The 24,986-nt window shown below is 40.2% G+C and overlaps 1 protein-coding gene across 10 annotated transcripts in view; it reads left to right on the forward strand.

Moving 5' to 3' along the window:
* Positions 1-24,986, forward strand: part of foxp1b (forkhead box P1b) — a 288,207-nt gene that overhangs the window by 39,213 nt on the left and 224,008 nt on the right. The window lies entirely within an intron of this gene.

Below are 24,986 nucleotides of genomic sequence, written 5' to 3' on the forward strand. Positions count from 1 at the left end.
CAAGTCCCTTAACCTGAACTGCTTCCAGTTCTTCATTACAAATAAGAACTTGTTCTCAATAGCTGCATTTCCATTACTCTTGGAAAGGCCCAAAATCTTAATGATGCAGTAAAAACTGGAAAACTTTACGCTTTCATGAGGAGGAATTTTACAAGTTTCGATATTGAAATGTTTCGCAAAAGCGCTATGGAAACACTCATTCCGCAAATACTCGTCACAGAACGTGACGCACATGGTCACATGACGTGAGGTACTTGGTCACATGACTCCTTCTGTCAGAGAAAACACGGCGCATAGACATTACTGTCACATTAGACGGAGTGTTATAAAGAGGTTCTGAGTGTCCATCTTCCTGCAGCGAAGTCTCGCAACATGAGATTTCACGGGAGTTGTTGAACAACCTTCAATGGAAACGTGGAAACAATTTGTAGACATTTAGAAATATCACTTTTATTTAGCAAAAATCTGTAATGGAAACCCAGCTCATGACTTATCTGGCAAATAAAGGTGAAATAAAAATAAATACAAATCTAAATTTAAATCTAGCTTGGACTTACTAGGTTTTATTTTTTTTAAATGACTAACGATTAAACTAATAAATCATTACCCACATAAAATCTCATCATCCTCTCTGTGCACTGTCAGCTGCTTTGTGTTCATGTTTCTCCTTTGTTTTTAATATCTTTGCTGAATTATAAAGTCTATCTGTCCCCTTGCTCACCTCCGTCTGCCCTGGGATCTCTGATTGGTTGAGCACTTTCTGCACCATAGTCTGGCTGCTTGCCAGCCGCGCTGCCAGCGGCTGCCGTGCCCCCCCAATCAGATGAGAATGTGACATTTGTGCAGAGGTAATGGAATCTGCGTGCAATTAAATCTCTGACTGTGAAGAGGAGTCTATCTCCTCCCCGCTCCCCTCATCTCCCCCCACCTCCTGCCATTCCCAGCAGCAGGGGGGGTCAAGCACAATGATGAAACCATCTCAGCAGGCTCCTCACTGCTCTCTGCTTCCCAATCTCCACGTCACTTTGTATTTTTTAACTTTGCATCACTAGCCTGGCCTCAAACTGGCAATGAATTACAGAAAGCGTCCATTTGGGGTCTCTCCAAATATTGTTTGAGAATTAATATTCAATTATAGAAATTACATTTCATGATGACTTTGTAACCAAAGACTTAATGAATTCTGCTGCAGGTGACAGTTGTTATTTTGTGGCGGTTGGATGGTTAAGCATATTTTCATGCATTTTCTTTTAATGAGAGAAGTAGCAGAGGAGTGGAACACACTGGGAAAGAAGAGGGCAGATTCATGCATGGATGAGAAGAGGGGGCCATCTTTATGCTCCTCTGTTTCCGCTGCCCTGCCACTACACTTAACGCCTCATTTGTGGACTCTGTGGCCAATGGCACGAGTCTGTGATCTGTTGCCATAAAAGGCAGCTTTTTCATTTCTGCTGATGAGGCACTTGGGCTGATAGCAGACCCCCCCCCCCTTTACAGACGGACTCTTATCTAATGGATATGCATATCCTCATCAGGACAACTCATAAACTTAAAGCTGTGGTTGCTATTGTGTTTTAAGGAGTAAACAGAGAAGGACAGAACCGTACCATGCGAGCATTTCCCATGGTCAAGAGCGGGAGTTGTTTCTATCTGTGTTCCCTGTCCACAGTGGGTGGATGGAGGCACAGGATATCCAGGTCAGGATTTGGGAGATCCTCCCTTATTGTCCACAGCTCAGTACAGTCTGTCTGAGGAAGGACAGTCTTGGCCTATCTCACAGTGGCTAGGTTTGAAATGTCATGCTAACTCACTTACTCATATTAAGTTTGACGTCAAAATGAGTATGTTGTGCTTTCACATTAGATAGTTTGAAAAGAATGAGTACGCAAGAAATACCCGGATGTATACTATATCGCTATATTGGGACATTTTTTGCACAGCATGCACGGTAGGCACACTAGTCATACTCAACTGCACCATGATGCATTGCAAAATCATCCAGGGACCGGCTTCAATCTTCAAAATCAAACCTTTTCAAAACATTAGTTAACCCTTCTATAAATACGGCTCTTATTTTGAAGTTAACTGAAGGTTTTGTCAGTAGCATAATGACGGGTCTCCGAAAATGTCCTAAATGTTGGCCTGAAATGTGTTTCCGCATGTTTTTTAGATCACATGGCCACGTTAATTCTCTACTTGGTCACTTTCTGACTTAAAATTCTTTCAGAACTTTCAAAGGTGGCAAGTCAACTGAGATATTTAGCCTCAGTGTGCTTCCGGTTTTTGTCGTCGTAGATTCAAAATACATCTTGGGAAACTTGGAAGTATACTTCATTGGGAACGGTTATCGTCGGTCATCATCCTAATCATACTTTTAGTATATAATAGACAGTATGTACTCATTGAGGTTGTAGTGTGTAACTGATTGAAGGTACCACAAATACAAATATTCTTGTTTGACTTGATTTATTAAATCAGAAATTTATTTTCTTGTTCTGGAAATACATTTTGTCATGATATAATGTTCATGTCATCGCTCATTGAAAACAGTGTTTTCTCAGAAATCATACTGCTGACTTTGTTTATACTAGACCAAGGGGTTAATTTAAACCAACAATCCAGTAATCACCCCAAAGATTTCTTGCGTATGATGTATTGCAATGAAAAACTGTAGGGTCTTAACTTAATTTTCTAAATAAAGTAGCTTTAGCTCTCTGCTGTATATAAGCTTTAATACATTCTGTGGTAAAGCTAAAAAAGGCTTTGCTTTGAAAAGGAGAAAAAAAGAAGGCACACTCCATTAGTGTCATTTGTATGGTGAGTTAGATCATTCTGACAGATAGATGTGGAAAATTGTTTTAATTGTATAATTATCTGTGGTTAGCCACTTGTGTGGAAAAGTGCTATGATGTTGGTCAAGGCCAGGGAAGAGCATACTTTGGCCTTTATGTGCTTATTTTGCCTTTGCACAGGAAATGAACAGCAATTGGGGGTCCGCAGAACAAAACATAAACACACCCAAACAGCCCTCGGCCTTACGCGCCCCCCCCCCCAATTTAGCAAAGCTAAGACATGCTTGCTGAGAGCCGTTTCTCTGTGAAGTAATGCGTCTGGCGCGAAGAACTTCTCTTCAGACAAATAAGGAAACAGCTTTAAGTGGCTGATCAAGACGGCACAGATTAATATAAATTGAACATTCCCATCTTTCTGTACCTGTCTGCTGATATATGATCAATTTTAAGAATCAAATATTTCTTTGCACCATTGCTGTAATTTTTCCAAAACATACTAATGATTAGTTTGCATTAGGTTGGGCAGTATATCAAGATTCAAGATGTATCGAGTTTTGTATTTTAGCTTTATAAAAACCTACAATATTGCCTATATTGATACAGTATATTTAAATTTTATAGCTTATGCTTATATGTAAGCATACGCGGTTCCTAGGACCAGCGGTGCTAGGAACCCTATTGTAATCGTAGGAGGGTATGATCTTGGGTCCCTCCTGAGGCGATATCTCAAAGTTATTCGCGATTGGTCAAAGTGGGCGTTGCTAATGACATCATAACACATAAATAAACAAACATTTATTTCTGCTGAATTATTATGTTAAGGGCAGCGAAAGTTACAGGGTAGATATAGAAGACCACACAGACCACCCATACCAAAAATTGCACCACTAGGTGGCGCTATAATTGCAAAAACATTTTGGCCTTTAACTTTCACAATTTAGTTCACATCTTCATAAAATTCATATCCACATGTTCCCTACATAAAGTCGCATTTTCTGACATAGGCCACGCCCACTCCCACAGCACATTGCTCTTTGTAAGTCACTACATATCAAAAACCTACTTTTTCAAATTCCTTTTTGGGGTTTTGTCCAATCAGCGTGAAACTTGGCACGTAGAGTCTACATTTGGACCTGATCTACAGTTCAGCAAAAGAAATTTGTTCAGGCAAAATATGCGCAAAATATTAACGAGTAAAGTTTTCTAGCCAGCTATTAAAATGCAAACTGTTGCATATATTGGTCAAAATAATTGCTAACACCACCAATTCAGAGATCCTTGGTTGCCATGAGAACGTGGGTGCATGAGCCAAATTTGAATAAATTAGGCCTCTAGGGGGCACTCCAATTATGAGAAATGTATATCTCCTAAATGGCACAGCAGATTTTTACCAAGTTTGGTGGGTATGACCTTGGGTTGCTCCTGGGACCGTATCTCGAAGTGAATCGCGATTGGTCAAAGTGGGCATGGCTTATTACTACATAACAGATAAATAAACAAACCTTTATTTCAGCAGAAGTAATATGTTGAGGGCTGTGAAATTTACAGGGTAACTATAGAAGAGCACAGAGATCACCCATACCAAAAAGTGTACCACTAGGTGGCGCTATAATGGGTGCAAATGCATTTTGGCCTGTAACTTTCACACTTTAAATCACATCTTCCAAAACTTCATGCCCACCTGTTCACAGCAAATGGCACGTTGGCCTGTGTCCTGACGCTCGCCACAAGCCCATCATCCTTCATGACGTACTTCCACGGGCTCCACGAAACCTGAGGGCCGAGTCGCGCGGGAAGGCTTGGCCCCCTTTCATAACTGCTTGCAGTTCTAGTTTTGTATTGTTTCTGCTACTTCTCAGAACAGCATGAAAAGTACAGTTGGATAAATTGCTTAGTGCGTCCCTTCCCCTAAACAAGCCACACTACAGAACTCACTCACACATGCTGTCCTTTGTAGGATAAAAAGCCAAAAGTGGCACATAATGTGCAGCTGTTTGTGAATAAATGTGCCTGTTTGGCATGTTTTCATTAGCAAATTTAACCTAGAATTGTATTTCTGGTAAGTCTGTTGAGTTATACTTATATTGCCATTTTGAGATATGATTTTTGATCCATATTGCCCAGCCCTAGATTGCAAGTACCATCAGTGGACGTGAAAAACAACTTTCTGTCTGTCGCTTTAGTTGTTGATCCCATGTTGATATTGAATGGCTGTTGTCTTAAAGTCATCCTATGATCAGTGAGAGTAGTGAAGTGCTGCTATTTTAGTCTGAGAGTTCTGGCGGTTCCTCGTTCTGATAGGACAGTTTTGAAAAACTTTGAAATTTAAAATCAGATATGAGCTGTATCGCTACTTAATGAACATCTGTTGTGCAGTTTATTGATTTAATGTATATTGAGTGACAAATAGTAATTGTTCAAGTCACCAGAATTTATTTTTAAATTATGATAACTTGAGAGTTATGCAGTCCTTTACACAACTATAATACACCTCGATCCTAAAGTCCATTTATTTCACTTAAAGGCATTCATAAGACTGTCTGCAGTCAGTTTTTGACAGATCAGTTTCAAATGATATTTCCAGTGGAGCTAAACTCAGGCCAGACAGTGATGTGCTGCACTCGGCAGCTGCATGCAATTTTCATCTCAACTCATTCAAGTGGAATAAAACAATGCAGAAGTGATGGTGGGCCTGGATATTTTCACTTCTTAAGGAAAAAGTTTTCCTTAAGAAGTGAAAAAACAATTAATCCTGTCATGTTCATGCAGGCCTTTAATACCAAAGCACACAGTTATTCACACACACAGAGCAGCAATAGTCTGATATAAAACAGTTAACTCTCAGAGCATCTGTGTGACTAAAAGTGACATTTTGGGTATTTTTGTTTGCCTCTCAATATTCTGGTCATTTTTAAGACTAGTTGTCTGAAATTTGATCACAATTGTTTTTTCATATTTATTTGCTTAATTCCAAAGTCCTGTGTATTGGAAGTGTATAGAAAAGGACATGTGCATCATACTGACACTTAATAACCTCGTGACCAAATTTCCCCTCTGATCTCCCATTGTAACCACATGTTTTTCATATACTGTAATGATCTCCCCTCCCAACCTGAGACCATAACGTTTCAGGTCAGTTTCAGTGAAGGCCTGAATTTCTTATCTTGCAAAATATACAAGGTGTACAAGTGTATTTTCTTTCTTTAAAACTATCCTTGTGCCAAATATAATGATGCAATAAAATAAATTTTGCTATCCATTAATGACACGATCAAGGCTGTACTATTTCCATCAAAAATATTTTACTTTGGCCTTCATTTTTGGAAATAATGCATGTTTAATGTTTTTCCTGCTGGAAAAAAAATTGTGATAAAAAGTCCATACAAACATAAAAAGGGTTTAAAAATTATAATACATTTTATTACTATGGAAGGGTCTGAAGTAGCTGAAAATATCTGATGCGGTGGAAGTAAAAATAAAATTAATGGAGTACATTTTTATTTTGTTTTTATGAGACGCAACGTTTGTGTAAACAAGGTTTACAAGTGTATGCAAATTTAAAGGAGTGCACAAGGGTTAAGGAAGGGAATTCTTGTGATGTGTAGCTTTTGATATGACCTGTTGTTCCATCTGTTTAATGCACGGAAGCAGGTAGCAGCAAACACGACACAAAAATGATTGACCTGTGCAACACAACTATGCAACGGTGATGGGGGCTTCCATAAAGTTTAGATTCCCCCAGCTTCACAAGGAGCTTTGTTCAGGATTAATGCTGTAATGAAAGGTGACAGGAAGGAATCTGAGTCTGGAACAAAGCTGGGGCAGTTGGTCAGAGCAGGAGTATAGGAAGTCGCCCTCATCCTGGCCAAAGAGCAGCAAGGAGCAAATTAAAGCTCATATCTGCTATCTCGCTACGCCTTGTGCTTTCCTGTTTGGACTTGAAGGTGATTGGAAGCCAAGGTGGTGACAGTTGACGGAAGCTGTGCACAGGAGAGAGTATTTATTTACAGTAAAATGCAGCGATGCTTGTTCAGGATGCGGTTTCATGGCGGATGTACCCCTCCCCCCCATTCTTTCTTTCTAACAGACACACACACACGCACGCATGCACACACACACACACACACACACACACACACACACACACACGCACACACACACTTACTTTCTCTCCCTCCAGGTTTGGTAGAGGTGAAGTATTGATGAAACCTGGCCTCTTGCAAAGCTAAAGGGCCTGTGTGGTGAAAGCACCTGTGTCTGGACACAGTCAGCAACGAAGTCTCTCAGTGAGCTTTCTTGCCTCCCCAGAGATGTAACGCTAATCTCTACAAAGGTCTCTGATATCAAAGGAATGTCAAATGTTACTGTACAACAAAGACAGTCATTAAATGTTATGTAATAAAAAAGGAAGCCCAGTCTCATATTAAAATTTGTATACACTTTAAAATTGTAGATGTTGGGTCATACTTTATTTTGAAGTTTCATACATATAGCTGACTTTACGCTGTCATTAGCATGAATTAGGTGTCATAAAGGCTGTCATTAAGCGTCCTTCACTAAATTATGAAACTTTTCGCTAAATTATGACACCTTTGGAGCTATCTTGGCATTTTTTGGTTTAGGTGGAGGGATTTAGTGGGGTCAGTTAGGGTTAGGGGTAAGGGCAATGGAGGGTTAAGGAACAACACTTAGTGATACCTTATTCATAATAATGACAGTGTAATGTCAGCCTTATGTATTAAACTTAAAGTAAAGTGTTATTAGATTTTGCAACTACCGTAGTTAAACTAAGACTAAGATACATTGTAGTTGTCCCATAGTTTGAATAAAGTTGTAAAGCTGTTAACTGTTGAATTATTGTTGTGCTAGTTAATAATAATAATACATTTTATTTGTATTGCACTTTACATTAAAGAAATCTCAAAGTGCTACAAAGAAAGCCTAAGACCTACAATGAACATAACTAGTAAAACAGTTCAAACCAAAAACAATGAGGCATAAAAAAAGGCTACGGAAAGGCCTTTGTAAAAAGTTGAGTCTTTAGGCTGCGTTTAAAAGAATCCACAGTCTGTGGAGCTCTCAGATGGTCAGGGAGAGCATTCCACAGTCTAGTTAAGCTAAGACTGACATTTGACACAGTTTGTTAAAGAAAAAAGGCGAGATGCAAATTAAAAAAAATATATATATATGTGCTCAGGTGGGCATGCACAAGCAATATTTTCAATGTGCCAATTACTACGCTTGAGCGCATATTTGCACACAAGTTTTGGAAATAGATTGAAGCGAACAGCAGGATTAGGAGCCGATTAGTTTTGGTTTTTTTAGCCATACGTGATTGGTCAATACACGTGGGTTTGTCTGTGTTTACAATGTGAAAGGGAGCTGGCTATACACACAACACACTGCACACCGAAAATGCGGTGGTGTGTGACGAGAGCGAGAGGAGAGAGATTCACATAGAGAATACATGGCGGAGGTGAGGGAAATGAGCTAAAGTAAATGCAGTAAAGTTTGGATACCTATATATGTCATTATCAGTTCCAGAGCAGTGTGTAGACTAGAATGTGCCATCTAAAGTAATTTAGTGATAAATAATTTAAACTACAACAAAATCTCAGGAGCTTCTTTGGAGCCAAAAGAACTCGTTCTTATTAGGGAAATGAAATTCCTTTGTTCTAAGACTGATGCAGAGCCCGAGCCATTGTTTTTAGTGTCATCAAAATGTCAAAGATGCTCCGTTCAGCATCAAGTTAATCAGAGCCTGAACAGAAGAATGTGCCAGGGGTCATCTGACCTCCAATTAATAACAAACACAAAAAAGTGGTGCAGAATACACCGTGAAATTCCCACAAAAACAAGTACTTCTTCAAGTACTAAAAAGTTTGTCTTCCAACTTTTGATAAGCATGCTAATAGCATAGAGCTCTTGAAAGTAGTGCAAGCAATTAAAACAGCTAATAACATGCTAAACCAGGGAGAGAGAAGTAGGCCTTGTACATCTTTAATTGTTTTTGGAAAAGAGGAAGAGTCATAAGGACAGACACTGTAAAATGATAATGACAACGACATTCTGTAGGAGATTAAAATCTGAAGTGCTTATAAAATAGTCAGTGTTGTGTTTTAAAAGATGGCATTTTATTTGGTTTTTAGATATTTGTACATTTAGGGACTGATTTACTAAAAGTCTGTACGTCTCAAAAGACGTAACCAGTAATCAGCATTGAGTCTGTACCATTTACCCTAATTCCCATTAATGAACTTCAACAGACCAAAAAGGTTATGTGCCCCACTGATTATAGGTCATGTCTAAATTATGACCCAATAAATCTCATTCACTTATACAAAAACAAACTATCCTTACCTGAAAATCAACTACATTGGCCAATGGACCACAACAAATAGTTACGTTAGCTAACTGAATCGTCACCTATTGTCACTGGTAGAGGTTGTATTCAATGTAGTAAAATGACCAACCTGAATTCATGAAGTAAAATTATTATAGATTGTTTTTGTTAAAGATGTAGTTTTGACTACAATAATACCATAAGACAACTTAAACATGAATAAAAAAAACATTATTGTGGGTAAAATTTAGTAGGAAATTAGGATAAGCATTAAACGGTTTCATGTCTTTTTTCATTTCTTGAGGGTTCAGTCTTGGTCTCATGGTAGACGTTATCCCCGATCACATTCACTGTCCTCTGATCCAATTGTTACTGATTCACACTCTCATACACAGACAGGATCACACACTTTAGTCATTTTAAAACTGTCCCAACTGGCACGTAGACATTGTATTGCCTCTGTTCAGATTTACTGTTGTGCCCATCTGCTACGCTGCTCATGAACATCCCTGCTAATGCTAACACAGAGGGATAGCATTAACTGAACTAAACTAAAATTGGCTTCGATCCAATTAGGGCTGGGCGATATGGACCAAAACTGATATCTCTATATTTCTTGTCAAAATGGCGATAAACGATATAAATTGCTATATTTTTAACTCAGTGAAGTTTTACAATTCTGGGTTAAATTTGCTGATGAAAAATGCCACTCAGGCACATTTATTAACAAACAGCTGCACAATATGTGCCACTTTTGGCTTTTTCTCCTCTCAGGGACAGCATGTGTGAGTAAGTTCTGTCATGTGGCTTGTTTAGGGGAAATGTCTGGGTTAGAACGCACTCAGAAATCCATCTATCTGTGCTTTTCATGCTGATCTGAGAAGTAAAAAAAAAAGTTTTAATACAAAATAAACTATGAAATATTTAACTCTGAAATATGAAAAAATGTAAAGGACACTGTTTATCTGTACTCTATGAATATTATTAAATACTTGTATGATCTGATTTGTACTGAGTGATTGTATAAATCAAAACAAGTAAAAAAAATAAAAAAATATATATAGGCAATATTGTCAATTTCTAAATTGCCAAAATAGAAAAGTCAATATATTTTGAATCTTGATATATTGCCCAGCTCTAGATCCAATATAAGCGATCTGATTAAGACGTCCCTATTGCTCTGATCTAACCTGTAAAAAACACATGACGCATCACATCAGAGGAACTTCACACAACCGACATTTGGAATCAGTCCAATGTTCTAATGGCTTGGATTGTGATTGAATCATGAAAAGGGTTGCACCACCTTCTCTAATCCGATTGTAATGCTAATCAGATAGACTCAACTATATAATGCAATTGTAATCAGATCAGTGTTTGATTACTAGGTGTCCATTTATCTGCACCTAATGATGACACAATGTTACCTTTTCATGAATGGAAAGAAGGATTAGCTATTTACTAGAATAGATAATGCTCCCGTTAGCTCGGTCTTAGCATAATTGATGTTAGGAAGAAACAGTATTGGATGAGTCATTAGGGCCTGTTACCAAGGTTTTTATTAAGCACCCAAACATCAGAACAAAGACTGCTGTGGAATATTTCCTTCTTCGAATAACAGACTGTTGGGTTGGTAAAAAGGCAGATAATATATGTGTGAGATTGATCATTGAGTAGCGACCCCATTATCTCCTGAGATGTTAATTACACTGTGCTCAGCTTTCATGTCAAAAGGCAGATAATTGAAGAAGGTAAAATATGTGCCACACTTTATTCATTCATTCACTAGCATGCTAAGAAGATTCTCTCTCACTCTCATGTCTTCTTTTCTTCATTTCCCTTTTATCCTTTTCTGCCTCCACTGTATTTATAGTCAAGTCAAATCACATTTTTCCAGATACGTTATTATTTGTCATTAGTTTGACAAGTGTTTTGTGTAGTTTCTGATACTGCCTCAAGCAGGCTACGCAGCCTGAACACGATGAGCAGGTATAGAAGATCAATGGATTTATTTGGTTGAATTGTTCCAAACTTGAATTCCTAATCTTCTTTATATTAATCTATTAATAGTTTGGTGATTAGGTTTCATTTTTGTAAAAAAATAATTCAATGTATGGTAAATCTATTCTGATATGTCAACATATGATAAAATTGTACCCTTACAATTTATTCTAAAACACACTTATAATATTAATAACAGTACATTAGATAGATGTTTGTTCTTGGCTGTCTTCAAACATATAAAATTCATTACAGTACAATGCAAAGAATAAACATTCATTTTAAAAAACTAAAAATGGAATGAAGTAACTGCTTATCAGAGCCCATACCCAAACAACATTATGTATAAAACACTAAACACTTGTTTGATTCTCAAGATCATTCCAAACTTTAACACTGTAAACCAGAGATGGGCAACTTCTATCAGAGTGGGGGCCACAAAAATGTGATTGTCTGATCCGAGGGCCACTTTATCAACATTCATGCAAGCATTTAGAGAAAATCCAATTTGTGTTTTTTTATTTCATTTTGTCTATTTTCTTGTCAATATGGCACATTTATGTTGCTTTTTTGTGTGTTTCTCATTATGTGGTTCTTTCTTTTGTATTTTTTGTGTAGTTGTTGTCATTTTGTGTATTTTTCTGTCATTTCGTGCAATTTTTGGCATTCTGTGTCTTTGTAGTCCTTTTGTATATGTTGTTTTTTGTAGTCAGTTTGTGTCTAAGTGGTTGATTAGTGTCTATCGTTTTGTGTACTTTTGTTAACATTTTCTGTGTTTCTGGAGTTTTGTGTATTATGTTCTTCATATTACTTCCGACGTCATGAATTACCATTTTGTTTTGGCGGGCCGCTCAAAATTAGACCAAGGGCCGCATGTGGCCCCCAGGTCGCCAGTTCCCTACGTCTGTCGTAAACAGAAATGCGTCTTCTATTAACATTTGTTCTAAAGTTCCTTTTTTTCCAAAAATATTATAAACCCGTCTTAAAATATATTTTCCTTCTCTTAGTTTAAAAAGTGATGTAAAGGAAAGCTTTTATTTCTTACCCGGAATAAAATCTTTAACACTTTTAACCTTACCATATCCAGAAGTTTTATTGTTCTAGATCTTTGAAACAGTTTATTAGTAGGTGCCTGGAATTCCACTTTATGTATTTTCATCCCCCGCCACAAAGTGGAAGGAGGACATAGGTTTTAGCTCTTTCCTTCTGTGCTTCCGAGTTAAAGGGCACTACTTTTCTCAGAAACTGTTTAGGATAGATTAACCAAATTCAGTGTGTGGCTTGAGGGTATCAATACCTTGATGGAGTTTGAAAATGAGAAGCGCACAATTTTTTTCACCCCCAAGGAGCCCCAAAAGAAAATAAAAACTAAAGTCGATTTCTCAATTATTTGCGAGTCAAATATTACGACGGTGGTATCGAATCATTGGCACATACCAAATGGGGCCCATTACCCCGTACGTGTCACGGGGACGCCAGCGGGCCCTCGGGTACCCCCTTTTCCGGTAATTACTACATTTATGGAAACATAGTCATGTGATATATTGTTTCAAAGGTAATTTAACGGAGATTACGATTTTACGTCACACAATTTCATTTATTTTACTTGGTGGAACCAAGTCATTTCACTGAATTCTTGGTAATGTGGTACGTGTTATTCGGCGCGGGCCACGGGCCTGGTCGTAGTTCATCAGAACATGTTTTTACTCTGTTTGAGGTATCTTCAAAGGGGACAGCTTTTCTTAGAAACCGTTTAAGATAGTTATTAATTTTATATTCTGATGTGATAATATTTTCTTAAGTATACATCTAAGTTCTTAGATTTAGGACATTTAGGAAAAGGTTGAGTTATAATGAGAACCAATTTGGTGGGGGAAGTTGATGACTATGTCTTCTTGTTTTTAATGCTCTCTTTTGTAATTTGATTAATGTATTACCCCAGCTTTCTGAGCAATAGGCAAACTAGATTATCATCTGTTACAGTGGCTCCAGCACATATGTAATGAGGGAGAGGAATAAAGCAAACCAAAACTGTCTCTATAAAAATATGCTGTAGGGGATTCTAGTGAAATCATCCACAAAACTAAAGCCATAAAAAACTGTGGTTAATCATTGATAGTTGACACCGTGCCAAAAAAACAGTTTCTTCACTACAGTTCCCCAACCTGAGCTGCTCAAGTGTCGGTAAACTTCCTGTCAACAGCAGAGGATCCATCAAGTACGTGTTGTGCCTAAACTTTCATTCGTGTGCTTTTTTTGAGATGGCATCAAAAACTCCTGTGGTTTCCTGTTGTTTCTTCCTCCTGAAATGTGCACATGATCAATGTGTGTGCTCTTTAGAAATAGCACACACACACACACACACACACACACACACACACACACAAACCTCTGGTCTGTCAGGGACTTACACACAGAGTAGATCTTTGAGGTGGTGGTCAAGAATGTGGTCAGTCCTCAAGGTGCTGATGGACTGCAGTCTGTGATGATTTAGTGCATCACCTGGTGGACAACGATAAAATGATAGTTACAAATTGCAATAGGCTAATATAGAAAAAGCTATAGCTAGAAAGCTAGAAATAGTTATCCCAGTCTTCGTCCATTGGCGGACAGATACATTTATCAGATGTATGACATCATCAGAGCAGAAGCATGGATGTGATGTAATTAGGAAGTGTCAGACCTTTTTAGAACAGACAGAAGAAAATAATTTACTTGGATTTGTTTCATGAGTGTTTCAAGCTTGCCTCCAAAACACTAGACACACACACCATATTCATGGAACTCAACCAGCTTCACTTTTGACATTTTCTGGACCTTTCTCAAAATATTTAAAGCTGCTGGCGAGGACAATTTTAATCACATAAAAAAAAGGTTTAAAAGGTTGAAATTGCCGCTCAAAAACGTTTTTTGATCTCCACTGTAAATACTCTTTTGAGATTTTTGGAAAAGTTTTGTGCATTGCATTGTTGGATGTAGAGTCCCGAAAAACGGATGCATAGAAGTCTTTTTTAATTCATTGTTATTTTGATTTTTTGTTTTGTTTGCCTCCAAAAACTGTGCCAATCCCATTCCTGGTGTTTCACGGACAATTTTTTGTGGTGCTTACATGAAAACCCCCGAATCTATGCGTAATTAAAGGTCTTGCTAAAAAAAAAATATTAAAAACAATGAATGTCTCACAGAGTGAGATCTGAGATTATATCATGGGGAATACTGGGAACAAACTAGAACAAAAATGGTGTTGATCGAATCACTGTCCTGGTTGTTTGGTGAAGAAACACAAGAAATAGCGGTAAGTATGAAGGAATAAAAGAGCGTTCACACCGAACATGACTTTAGTGACTCTGGCGACTAGATTACATTTAAAATCAATGTAAATGACTTAACGTCAAACGACCTCCCTTCAAGTGACGTGATTTGCATGATTCTGGGTACTGGGGTATATGAAGCGAGCCAAAAGCGTGACTATGTTCAAGCGACTCATTACGGCTGATTTAAGCACTTATAGTCGCTGAAGCTGCGTTCGCTGTCCATGTACAAAACTTTTCTGACAAATTTTATTTTCCTATGAATTAGAGTATTTATAGTTGAGATTTAAAAAAAAAAGTTTCAAGTGGCAATTTCAATCTTTGATTTATTGATCTATGAGCTCTACACTATGTCTTTATCTGATAAAAATATTATCGTTTCCTGCAGCTTTAAGAACCACAACCATTATCTCCACCCTTTTCATTAATCAGCAGACTGAACTTTATTGGAATTTAGGATTTTAAGGGAATGAGAATGTTTCTCCTCATTTTAGTGAGCCAGAGAAAGCTCTCTGTGCTCTCTGTGATGGTAGTGAGCTGTATTATTCTGGCTCAGTGCAGTCTAGTCTGCGCTGAAGGTCTGTACTTTAATGGGCTTTATTGATCTAAACAACATCAGGGGTTGCTGTGATGTTATTAAGGCTGAGATAACTTCTGTGTAATTCCACTCCAGCAATAAATTAGCCTTTTATTGGTCTAAATAACTTTACGTTTTAGACAGTAATGCACCAGTAAGTCACAGCAGCTCCGTATGTCGGCAGGATCTTAATAAAGCATTTCCTCTGGACATCCTGCTGCGGAGAGAGTGAGAAACGACAGGTTAAAAGGCATGCTGGGAATTTTCCATGCCATCACTGTAAATGATCTCTTTTAAATACATAAATTAAGCTAAAGGGGGCTGTGAAAAGGGGGAGAGATTGGGCTGTGAGGGAGTGGAGGGTTTTTGTGCAAACAGGTTGGCTTTTAGTGTTCTACACATGTATGTGCTACATTATGGAGGCACATGCCAATGCCAGTTTTTGTGTGTTTTTTTTGCACAAGCAAAAACTGCATATGTACATTTTATTAAGTATGTTGTCAAAAGTATTTTTATTCATTTAAAATCATCTTATTGATCTTGGCTTCTCAATAATGATTTACTCCTGGAATGACAGTATTCAGTCACTTATGAGTAATTGTTACTTAGGATGGACAAACTGTATGCTCATGAGGACACAAAAAAATGCAGGTGCTTTAAATTGTGATTTGAGGACATTTTCTGCTCTAAAACAAACAAACTTCTAACTGGTTCACTCTATTTTCTGGCAAGGGAATCACAAACTCACACCTTACTAAACATTTTTACCCTGCTCACTGTCCAGCTTGATGTATGTGACGTTTGTTTGTTTGTTTGCAGTTTGGAGCTTAGAAATATTTAGCATTTGCATTTTCAATTTTTTACATAACATTGTGAATTGAAAACTTTGCACTGTTGAGCCTGTTTTCAAAGACTGACAGAGACTGAATTGTTTTGTTAATGAGCCGGTAAAATTCAAAAGAACTTTGCTGGTTGTGTAAACAGGAAGTAAGAATGATTGTCCAACTGAATAAGTATTAAGGACCATAAAGGTGTAATGGTGAGCATTTCTGGCTCAGTATGAGAGGATTCTGGGTTCAAATAATGAGATGGTCCAGGAACATTTCTCTGGAGTTTGCATGTTCTTAAGCGACTTGTGTTGGTTATAGGCCAGTCCATCTTATTTCCTCCCACTGTCCAAAAACATGTACAGTATATACAGTTAATTTGTTGCATTTCCATTGACTGTATCTTCTCCGATTTGAGTCACTTATTTGGCTGTAATTGCGATGTGATAGACTGGTAACCTGTTCAGGGTGTGACCCCTCTTTTCCTGTACAGGATGAGTGGAGCACATAAAGGAGAGCAAAATACATTGTTATTTCGTGGCCATACCAGCCTGTCATTTTCTGATCTTGTTTGATTTTGGAAGCTTAGCAGGTCTGGGCCTGGTCAGTATAGCTGGATTGGAGACCAATGAGAATTCCAGGTGCCACAGTGGGGGACAGTCACTCCAGTGGCATCTGTCATTGTGTCCTTGGGCAAGGCACTTCACCCACATTGCCTAGTATGAATGTAGTGTGTGTGAGTGAGTGTTGGTGATGGTCGGAGGAGCCGATGGTGCACTATGGTAGCCTTGCTTCCGTCAGTCTTCCCCAGGGCAGCTGTGGCTACAATAGTAGCTTACCACTACTAAGTGCGCAGTGAAAGAATAATTCCTTGATTCTGTAAAGCGTCTTTGAGTGTCCAAAAAAATGCTATATAAAATGTATGTATGTATTATTATTATTATTATTATTATTATTGGATTTGTCCATATTCATAGTTTAATTTTGAAGTCCTTATTGCCGCTGAACCAGTTCCTCACCTCCGACTTCCTCAGACCTCAATGTCAAAAGGGAGAAAAAGAGTATGCCTGGCCCAGTATTTAGATTTAGACCTGCTAAATATGGAGACCATCAGGCATCACTGTACTCAGTGTCATTTTTAAGAAATCCCTTTGAGGTCTTTTGATGATTGTGACATGGAAGTAACCATGAGAGAAAGAGAGACATTGTCTAAGGCTATTTAAAACAGACCAAACCCACCATTAGGGCAGGGCGATTTGAACCAAAAATTATTCCAATGTTTTTTTTTCCAATAAAGTTTTGCCAAAAAGACGATTCTGAGTCAAAGTCCCTGGTGCAATTTGATATTCCCTCCTAATCACGCACACACGTTCAACTCCTGATCACCAGCATCCACTCTAACTTTCACTCCAGCAACATCCAAGGAACTCCAGGAACACATACAGTATACCTGAAATAACAGGAGAGAAAACGCACAACAGCTCTAAAGGCTTGGACTGTGACACATACTAACAGAAATGACAAATGAGGGCTTTTTATGTCATGTTACAGAGTTTTAAACTTCATGTGCTTTGACTGTTTTTATGAGACTGATGAGGTTTGTAGTGACAGAACTTGAGGATTTCTTCCCCCTCCTCTTTGAGGTTTACAGTTACATTGCAGATTGTAAATGCCCCAGTTTCCTCCTTCAGGGTGAAAAACCTCCATACACGTGACATGTTGTTTGGGTTACTTAGCAACAACTTGAGCAGGATAAAACCAATACCATTGTTGGAGTTTATTTATCATATGAATATTTTAAAATGTTTTATATTTTATTAAGGCTATTTCCTCACACTTGTTACACAATTGCTTTGAGTGTCTGCAATTGTGTTACAAATGATTGCATACTGTTGTATTTTTTTCACTGAGAGACTGTGTCTAATATCTTTTTGAAACAAACAAGTCATTTATCCACAGATGTATGTGGAAAGGGCAGCGTTGGAGGTGGGCAGGGCTTTCATCATTTGCAGCTATTTAAAGCCTTCCTTTTGGTAATGAAGTATTTTGTCATCTGCTTTATGATGAGATTTATCTTTAATAACTGTAACAATTATTTTATTAAAAAGAGAAGCCATGCAATATGGCTATCTCGCCAAGGTCTGATGCTGGAAGGAATTCTCATTAAGAGCATTATATTACCCCCGGTGTGCTTTCAACTGGATGTCCCGCTGAAATTACATTAGGTGTCAACAATGTTTGGGTTGAAAGTAAGCAATCATATTTACACAGGCTAGCTTTTTCATTTGCTGCGTGACACGGGGAGATGGATTAAAACAGATACTAATGTCCTGTATCTGATTAAGTCGCATGCAGAGAAAACTCCTTTGAAGTGTTGACTTTTAATATAAGGCGAGCACTGTAGTGTCATCAACACACATAAATCTTTATCCACAGCTTTTGATGCAAGCCAGAAGATTTAGTGATTTATCTAAGCAGCAAACTGCACAGTTATCACCTCTCACTCTGTCCATTTGGACCTCCTCTATGAGCATCAGGTTGTTTGTGTCATGATTGATTCATCCTTGTCTTTTCATCTACATCCTGCCTTTCTGCTGATACTGAGCTCTGCGTGCAACATTGTGTTTTCTTAATGGTTTCAGGCCCGGGTTGCCGCTAATGACACGGGTTGTAATTGTTTGTCAGTGTGATAATGGGTGATTTCCTATTTCCATGTGAAGTTGGACATTTGATGAAGGAGGCTTCTTGTCAGGATGACAAAATGCTGTCATTTGTCACCAGCTAAATGAGCTTTTCTGCAGACGTCCTCTCGGGGTTCAATGGCTACATCATATTAACAGATCCCTTCTTTGCTATTATGATATTCACATTATTCACTTTATAAAAGGCCAAGCAAAAAAATAATAATCTTTGCTTTGTGTCATGCATGTCCTCAACTTGTGGTTGATGTAACTGTCCAGGTTACATCAACCAGAGCAAAAGTCAAGAAAAGAGGATTTGCAGACATCCTCCTCATACTCGTCAAATTAATCACGTTTGTTTATGCCTGAACGTTTCAAGGATTAGTTATATTTAAAGCTGCTGGAGACGATACATTTTTGACGGATACAATTAGTGTCGGCTTATTAGCTCACCAGATCAAAGATATTTCACAAACAAATGTAGAAGGTTAAAATTGCTGCCCGAAAGTCTGTTTTGATCCCCACTGTAAACACTCAGGATGATTTTTGGACATTGTTGGAAAAGTTTTGCACATTGCATTGTGGGATGTGGAGTCCTGTAAACCACGTGGCAAACTTCCGACGGGGTCCAAATCCGGCCCCGGGCCTTGAGTAAAACATGAATTATTGTGTACATTACCAAATAATTCAGTTGTTGTTGATATCTCAGCCCTTCTAAATACACACATTAAATTTTTTCATGCTTTTATCACATGACTGCAGTCATTTTAAATCTCAAATTGTTCAAATAGCTAAATTTTCCTAAAATTATTTAACATAAGTTACCCAAATTAAATAAAAATTGGTCACAAAATCAATGAATCCTAAATGACAAAATCCTGCAGGGACTGATATCTGTCACTTATTGCTTGGATATTGTCAGTGTCTTGCTCATTTTCCCACCTGAAATCTGCGGCCCACTTAGGATCAAACTACTTTGTATTTGGCCCCTGAACTAAAATGAGTTTGATACCCCTGCTGTAAATGGATGTATTGAAGTGTTTTAACTTTATTCTTGTTATTTATTGTGCTAGGTCCCAAAAACTCTGCCTAAGTGACTTCCCAACACATTTTTGTTGTTTTCAAAGATTGAAAGTTGCCACAAAACAATTTTGACATAAATCCGGTGCAAATCGAATGTCTCAGCGAGTAGGGATGGGAATTGAAAACTGATTCTTACTGAGAACGGCTGGTTCCCAGTAATCCAATTCCTAGGAATCGTTTGTTTGCTTGTATTTTGCTTCCGCTTATCGGTTCCTCTTACGTCGCAAATACGTAATGATTAACTCCTCTAGGTCCTGTATATAGTGTTCATGCTAGCACCAAGTAAAGCTCCTTCCACCATATAGTTGTTTGCTGTCCACCTCGGAGAATTCACCGCCTCCACCCGCAGCTGTGCTGTCCTCTGTGCTGTGTTTGTAGCATTTCTGTTGTTACGCTACTCACTTTGGGGTTCTGTACACTCGCGCAAAAGTTGATTCTTGCACAGATTTTTTTTTTCCGAAAACAACAAACTTCAGCAAGAACACACACCTCGTCGCCAGTTTATGTCCTCATAACAAGTAATCAGACACCGGAGTCGGACTGGTACTGATCGTTGTCTTTAGTTTGCGTTTTCACACTGGTTCAAACACACACACATGGCTGATGACGTCACATGTAACAACGGGGACGGAGTCTCTGAAGGTCCATCCATCCATCCATCCATTTTTATCCGTTTTTATCTGGGGCCGGGTTGCGGAGGCAGCAATCTCAGCAGAGATGCCCAGACCTCCCAATCCACACACACCTCCTCCACCACCAGGCCAGCTCAGAGACATAGTCCCTCCAGTGTGTCCTGGGCCTCCCACGAGGCCTCTTCCCAATAAGACATGCCTGAAACATCTACCGAGGGAGGCGACCAGGAGGCATCCGAAACAGATGCCTGAGCCACCTCAACTGGCTCCTTTCGACGTGAAGGAGCAGCGACTCTACTCCGAGCTCCTCCCGAGTGACTGAGCTTCTCACCCTATCTCGAAGGGTGCGCCCTGCCACCCTGCGAAGGAAACTCATTTCGGCTGCCTGTATCCGCGATCTTGTCCTTTCAGTCATTACCCAAATCTCATGACCATAGGTGAGGGTAGGAACGTAGATCAATCGGTAAATTGAGAGCTTTGCCCCCTGACTCAGCTCCCTCTTCACCACAACAGTCCGATACAGCGACCGCATCACTGCTGACGCCGCACCAATCCGTCTATCGATCTCACGTTCCATCCGACCCTCACTCGTGAACAAGACCCCGAGATACTTGAACTCCTCCACTTGAGGCAAGGACTCTCCACTGACCTAGAGAGGTGAAGCCACCTTTTTCCGGTGGAGAACTATGGCCTCAGATTTGGAGGTGCTGATCCTCATCCCGGCCGCTTCACACTCGGCTGCAAACAGCCCCAGTGCACGCTGAACGTCTTGATTTGATGAAGCCAACAGAACGTCATCATCTGCAAACAGCAGAAATGAAATCCTGAGGTTCCCAAATCGGACTCCCTCCGGTCCCTGGCTGCACCTAGAAATTCTGTCCATGAAAGTAATGAACAGAACCGGTGACAAAGGGCAGCCCTGGCGGAGACCAACATGCACTGGGAACAGGTCTGACTTATTGCCGGCAATGCGAACCAGGCTCCTGCTACGGTCATACAGGGAGCGGACAGCCCTTAGAAAAGGGCTCCGGACCCCTTACTCCCGGAACACCCCCCACAGGGCACCATGAGGGACACAGTCGAACGCCTTCTCCAGATCCACAAAGCACATGTGGACTGGTTGGGCGAACTCCCGCGAACCCTTGAGCACCCGATGAAGGGTATAGAGTTTGTCCAGTGTGCCGCGACCGGGACAAAAACCGCATTGTTCTTCCTGAATCCGAGGTTCGACTATCGGCCGAATCCTCCTCTCCAGCACCCTGGAGTAGACCATGCCAGGGAGGCTGAAGAGTTTGATCCCTCTGTAGTAGGAACACGCCCTCCAATCCCCCTTCTTAAAGAGAGGGACCACCACCCCGGTCTGCCAATCCAGAGGCACTGTCCCCAACTGCCACGCGATGTTGCAGAAACGTGTCAACCAAGACAGTCCTACAACATCCAGAGACTTAGGGTACTCAGGACGAATCTCATCCACCCCCGGAGCCCTGCCCCCAAGTAGCTTTCCAACCACCTCGGTGACTTCAGCCCGGGTGATGGGCGAGTCTGCCTCTGAGTCCCCAGCCTCTGCTTCCTCATCAGAAAACGTGGCAGTGGGATTGAGGAGACCCTCGAAGTACTCCTTCTATCGCCCGACAACATCCCCAGTTGAGGTCAGCAGCTCCCCCCCGAACTGTAAACAGTGTTGGTGAAGCACTGCTTCCCCCTCGTGAGGCGCCGAACGGTTTGCCAGAATCTCTTTGAGGCCGACCGATAGTCCTTCTCCATGGCTTCTCCGAACTCTTCCCAGACCCGAGTTTTTGCCTCTGCGACCACGCAGGCTGCAGCACGCTTGGCCTGCCGGTACCTCTCGGCTGCCTCCGGAGTCCTACCAGCCAAAAAGGCCAGGTAGGTCTCCTTCCTCAGTTAGACGTCATCCCTTACTTCCGGGCGCCAGTGCCGGGTTTGGAGATTGCTGCCGCGACAGGCACCAGAGACTTTACGGCCACAGCTGCGAACGGCTGCATCGACAATGGTGGAGGAGAACATGGTCCACTCGGACTCCATGTCTCCCACCTCCCTTAGGATCTGGGAGAAGCTCATCCGGAGGTGGGAGTTGAAGACCCCACTGACAGAGAGATCCACCAAACGTTCCCAACAGACCCTCACCACACATTTGGGCCTGCCAGGTCTGACCGGCTTCCTCCCCTGCCAGCGGATCAGCTCACCACCAGGTGGTGATCGGTTGACAGCTCGGCCCCTCTCTTCACCCGAGTGTCAGAGACACGCGGCCGGGGATCAGATAATACAACTACAAAGTCGATCATCGACCTCCGGCCTAGAGTGTCCTGGTGCCACGTGCACTTATGGATACTCTTGTGCTCGAATATGGTGTTTGTTATGGACAAACTGTAACTGGCACAGAAGTCCAATAACAAAACACCACTTGGGTTCAGATCGGGGAGGCCGTTCTTCCCAATCACCCCTGTCCAGGTCTCACTGTCGCAGCCCACGTGGGCGTTGAAATCCCCCAGTAGAACAATGGAGTCCCCAGTCAGGACACCGTCTAGTACCCTTCATGGGGACTCCAAGAAGGCCGGTTACTCTGCGCCGATGTTGGGCCCATAGGCCGAGACAACGGTGAGAGACCTGTCCCCAACCCGAAGGCGTAGGGACGCGACCCTCTCGTTGACTGGGGTGAACTCCAACACGTGGTGGCTGAGCTGGGGGGTATTAAGCAAGCCCACCTCAGCCCTCCGCCTCTCCCCGCGGGCAACGCCAGAGAAGTGGAGCGTCCAGCCTCTCTCCAGGAGTTGGGATCCAAAGCCCAAGCTGTATGTGGAGGTGAGCCTGACTATATCTAGCCGGTACCTCTCAACCTCCCGCACAAGCTCAGGCTCCTTCCCCCCCAGCGAGGTGACGTTCCTTGTCCCAACAGCCAGAAGCTGTGGACGCGGACCGGACCGCAGAGGCACCACCACCCAGTCCTCTCAGGAGGGTGGGCCCACGTCGTCCTTTCGGGCTAGGCCCGGCCGGGCCCCGCTCTGAAGGTCCATTTATAGAAATGGAAACAAAGGCTAAACTAAAGCTTTACCATTTAAATACATAACATTAAGTGCAGCTGTACTTTTGGTTAATATGTTCTTTTTTACAGAATAATTATTTGTTTTATGTCTGAATTAGTTTTGGATCAAGTTGTTAAAGTTCAAAAAGAGCACTGAAAGTAATCTAAAATGTTTGTAGCCAAAATATGTCATATGTTGTAATAATAATAATAGTAATAATAATAATAATAATTCATACGTTTTTTTTATAGTGCTTTTGTATATATTATCCAGTGAAAACAATCTATACCTGGTGAATTAAAATAGAGCTGAAATTCCTGCAGGAAATTGAAGAGACAAATATAATATAATAAAGAGTTAAAGCAAACAATTTGTATTATTTAATTCCCTCACCCAATAAGAATCGATAAGAGAATTGGTAAGGAATCGAATCGAAAAGCAGTATCAATAATGGAATCGGAATCGCTAAATTCTTATCAATTCCCATCCCTGTGAGCGAGTGAAGTGATATCACGGGTAATACAGGAAACAAGCTAGAACAAAAATGATGGCAAGCAAATCACTTTCCTCCTTGTCTAGTAAAGACACAATAAATCACTGTAAGAATAAAGTAGAAACACCCCATAGCATCCGTCTATGGAACTCTACATCCCACAATGCAATGCACAAAACTTTTCCAACAATGTCAAATGTCAATTTGTGCAGTAGCTTCAACCCACCACATTTCTTTGTGAGTAAATGATTATAGATTTCTTGATATACAAGACACATTGTCTCAATCTGTAAAAAAAAAAAAATCATAATCCATAGCGAATTTATTTCACTATGTAGCTAATTCAGATTTTTGAAATGAGAGTTTTTCCATTGAAATGTAAAAACTAAGTTACAGTAAGGTTCAGATAATTATTTATACATTTTTACATTTTGGTTGGTATCAATGGGTGCCTCACTGCCAGTGGGTGCATATTTATCAGCAATACCAAAGTCACAGCCTTAAATTGAAATAGTTTTGGCTCTGGCTCCTGGACCTTTAAGGTTCACTAGAGAATAACTCTCTAAAGCAGAACAAAGTAAAAGAAGGATTTTTCCAACAAGTCTACTATCTATTGCGAGACTAAAAGCCATATAGTTTTCAAGAAGCTGAATGTTAGAAGTCCCACCTAAACATTTAGTCGTGTGGTAACAAATAGAAAAGTGGTTTCCTGTGTTACTGTATTTCCAGAAAGACAGAAGTGAAATTGGAGTTTGGTAACATGTTTTTCTCAGTGTTTGCTTGCAGTCATCACTTCCACAAAAATACGTTTTCAATGGAGAAAGAGTTTCATCACCTTTAGAGGAAGGACGGTGTTACTCTGTGTCACAGTGTGTTAGACACACTGAAATTCCCACGTGATCACTTTTTACATTCTAGGTGACATAGTTATCATCTGGATGATTCTCTGTGACTTTTGAATTCTTTGAGTCTCTGCATTGATATCAGTAACTTATGAGGCACATATCATCAGCAGTTAAAATGTAGGCCTCCATACTTAATAATGCCTTTGATATAGTTGCCCCTTATACAGGCAGTGTCTATTTGTTATTAGTCCAAGTCCCTATTGTGGGCCCAGGGGCAGATTCTTACAGGTTAACAATCAGTTGTGCTAAAAAGGGTAAACAAAGGAGAGGTGTGATGAATGGCTCTACCTGGATACATAC

This window comes from Gouania willdenowi, chromosome 5 (genome assembly GCF_900634775.1).
Source record: "Gouania willdenowi chromosome 5, fGouWil2.1, whole genome shotgun sequence".
Taxonomy (NCBI): Eukaryota; Metazoa; Chordata; class Actinopteri; order Blenniiformes; family Gobiesocidae; genus Gouania; species Gouania willdenowi.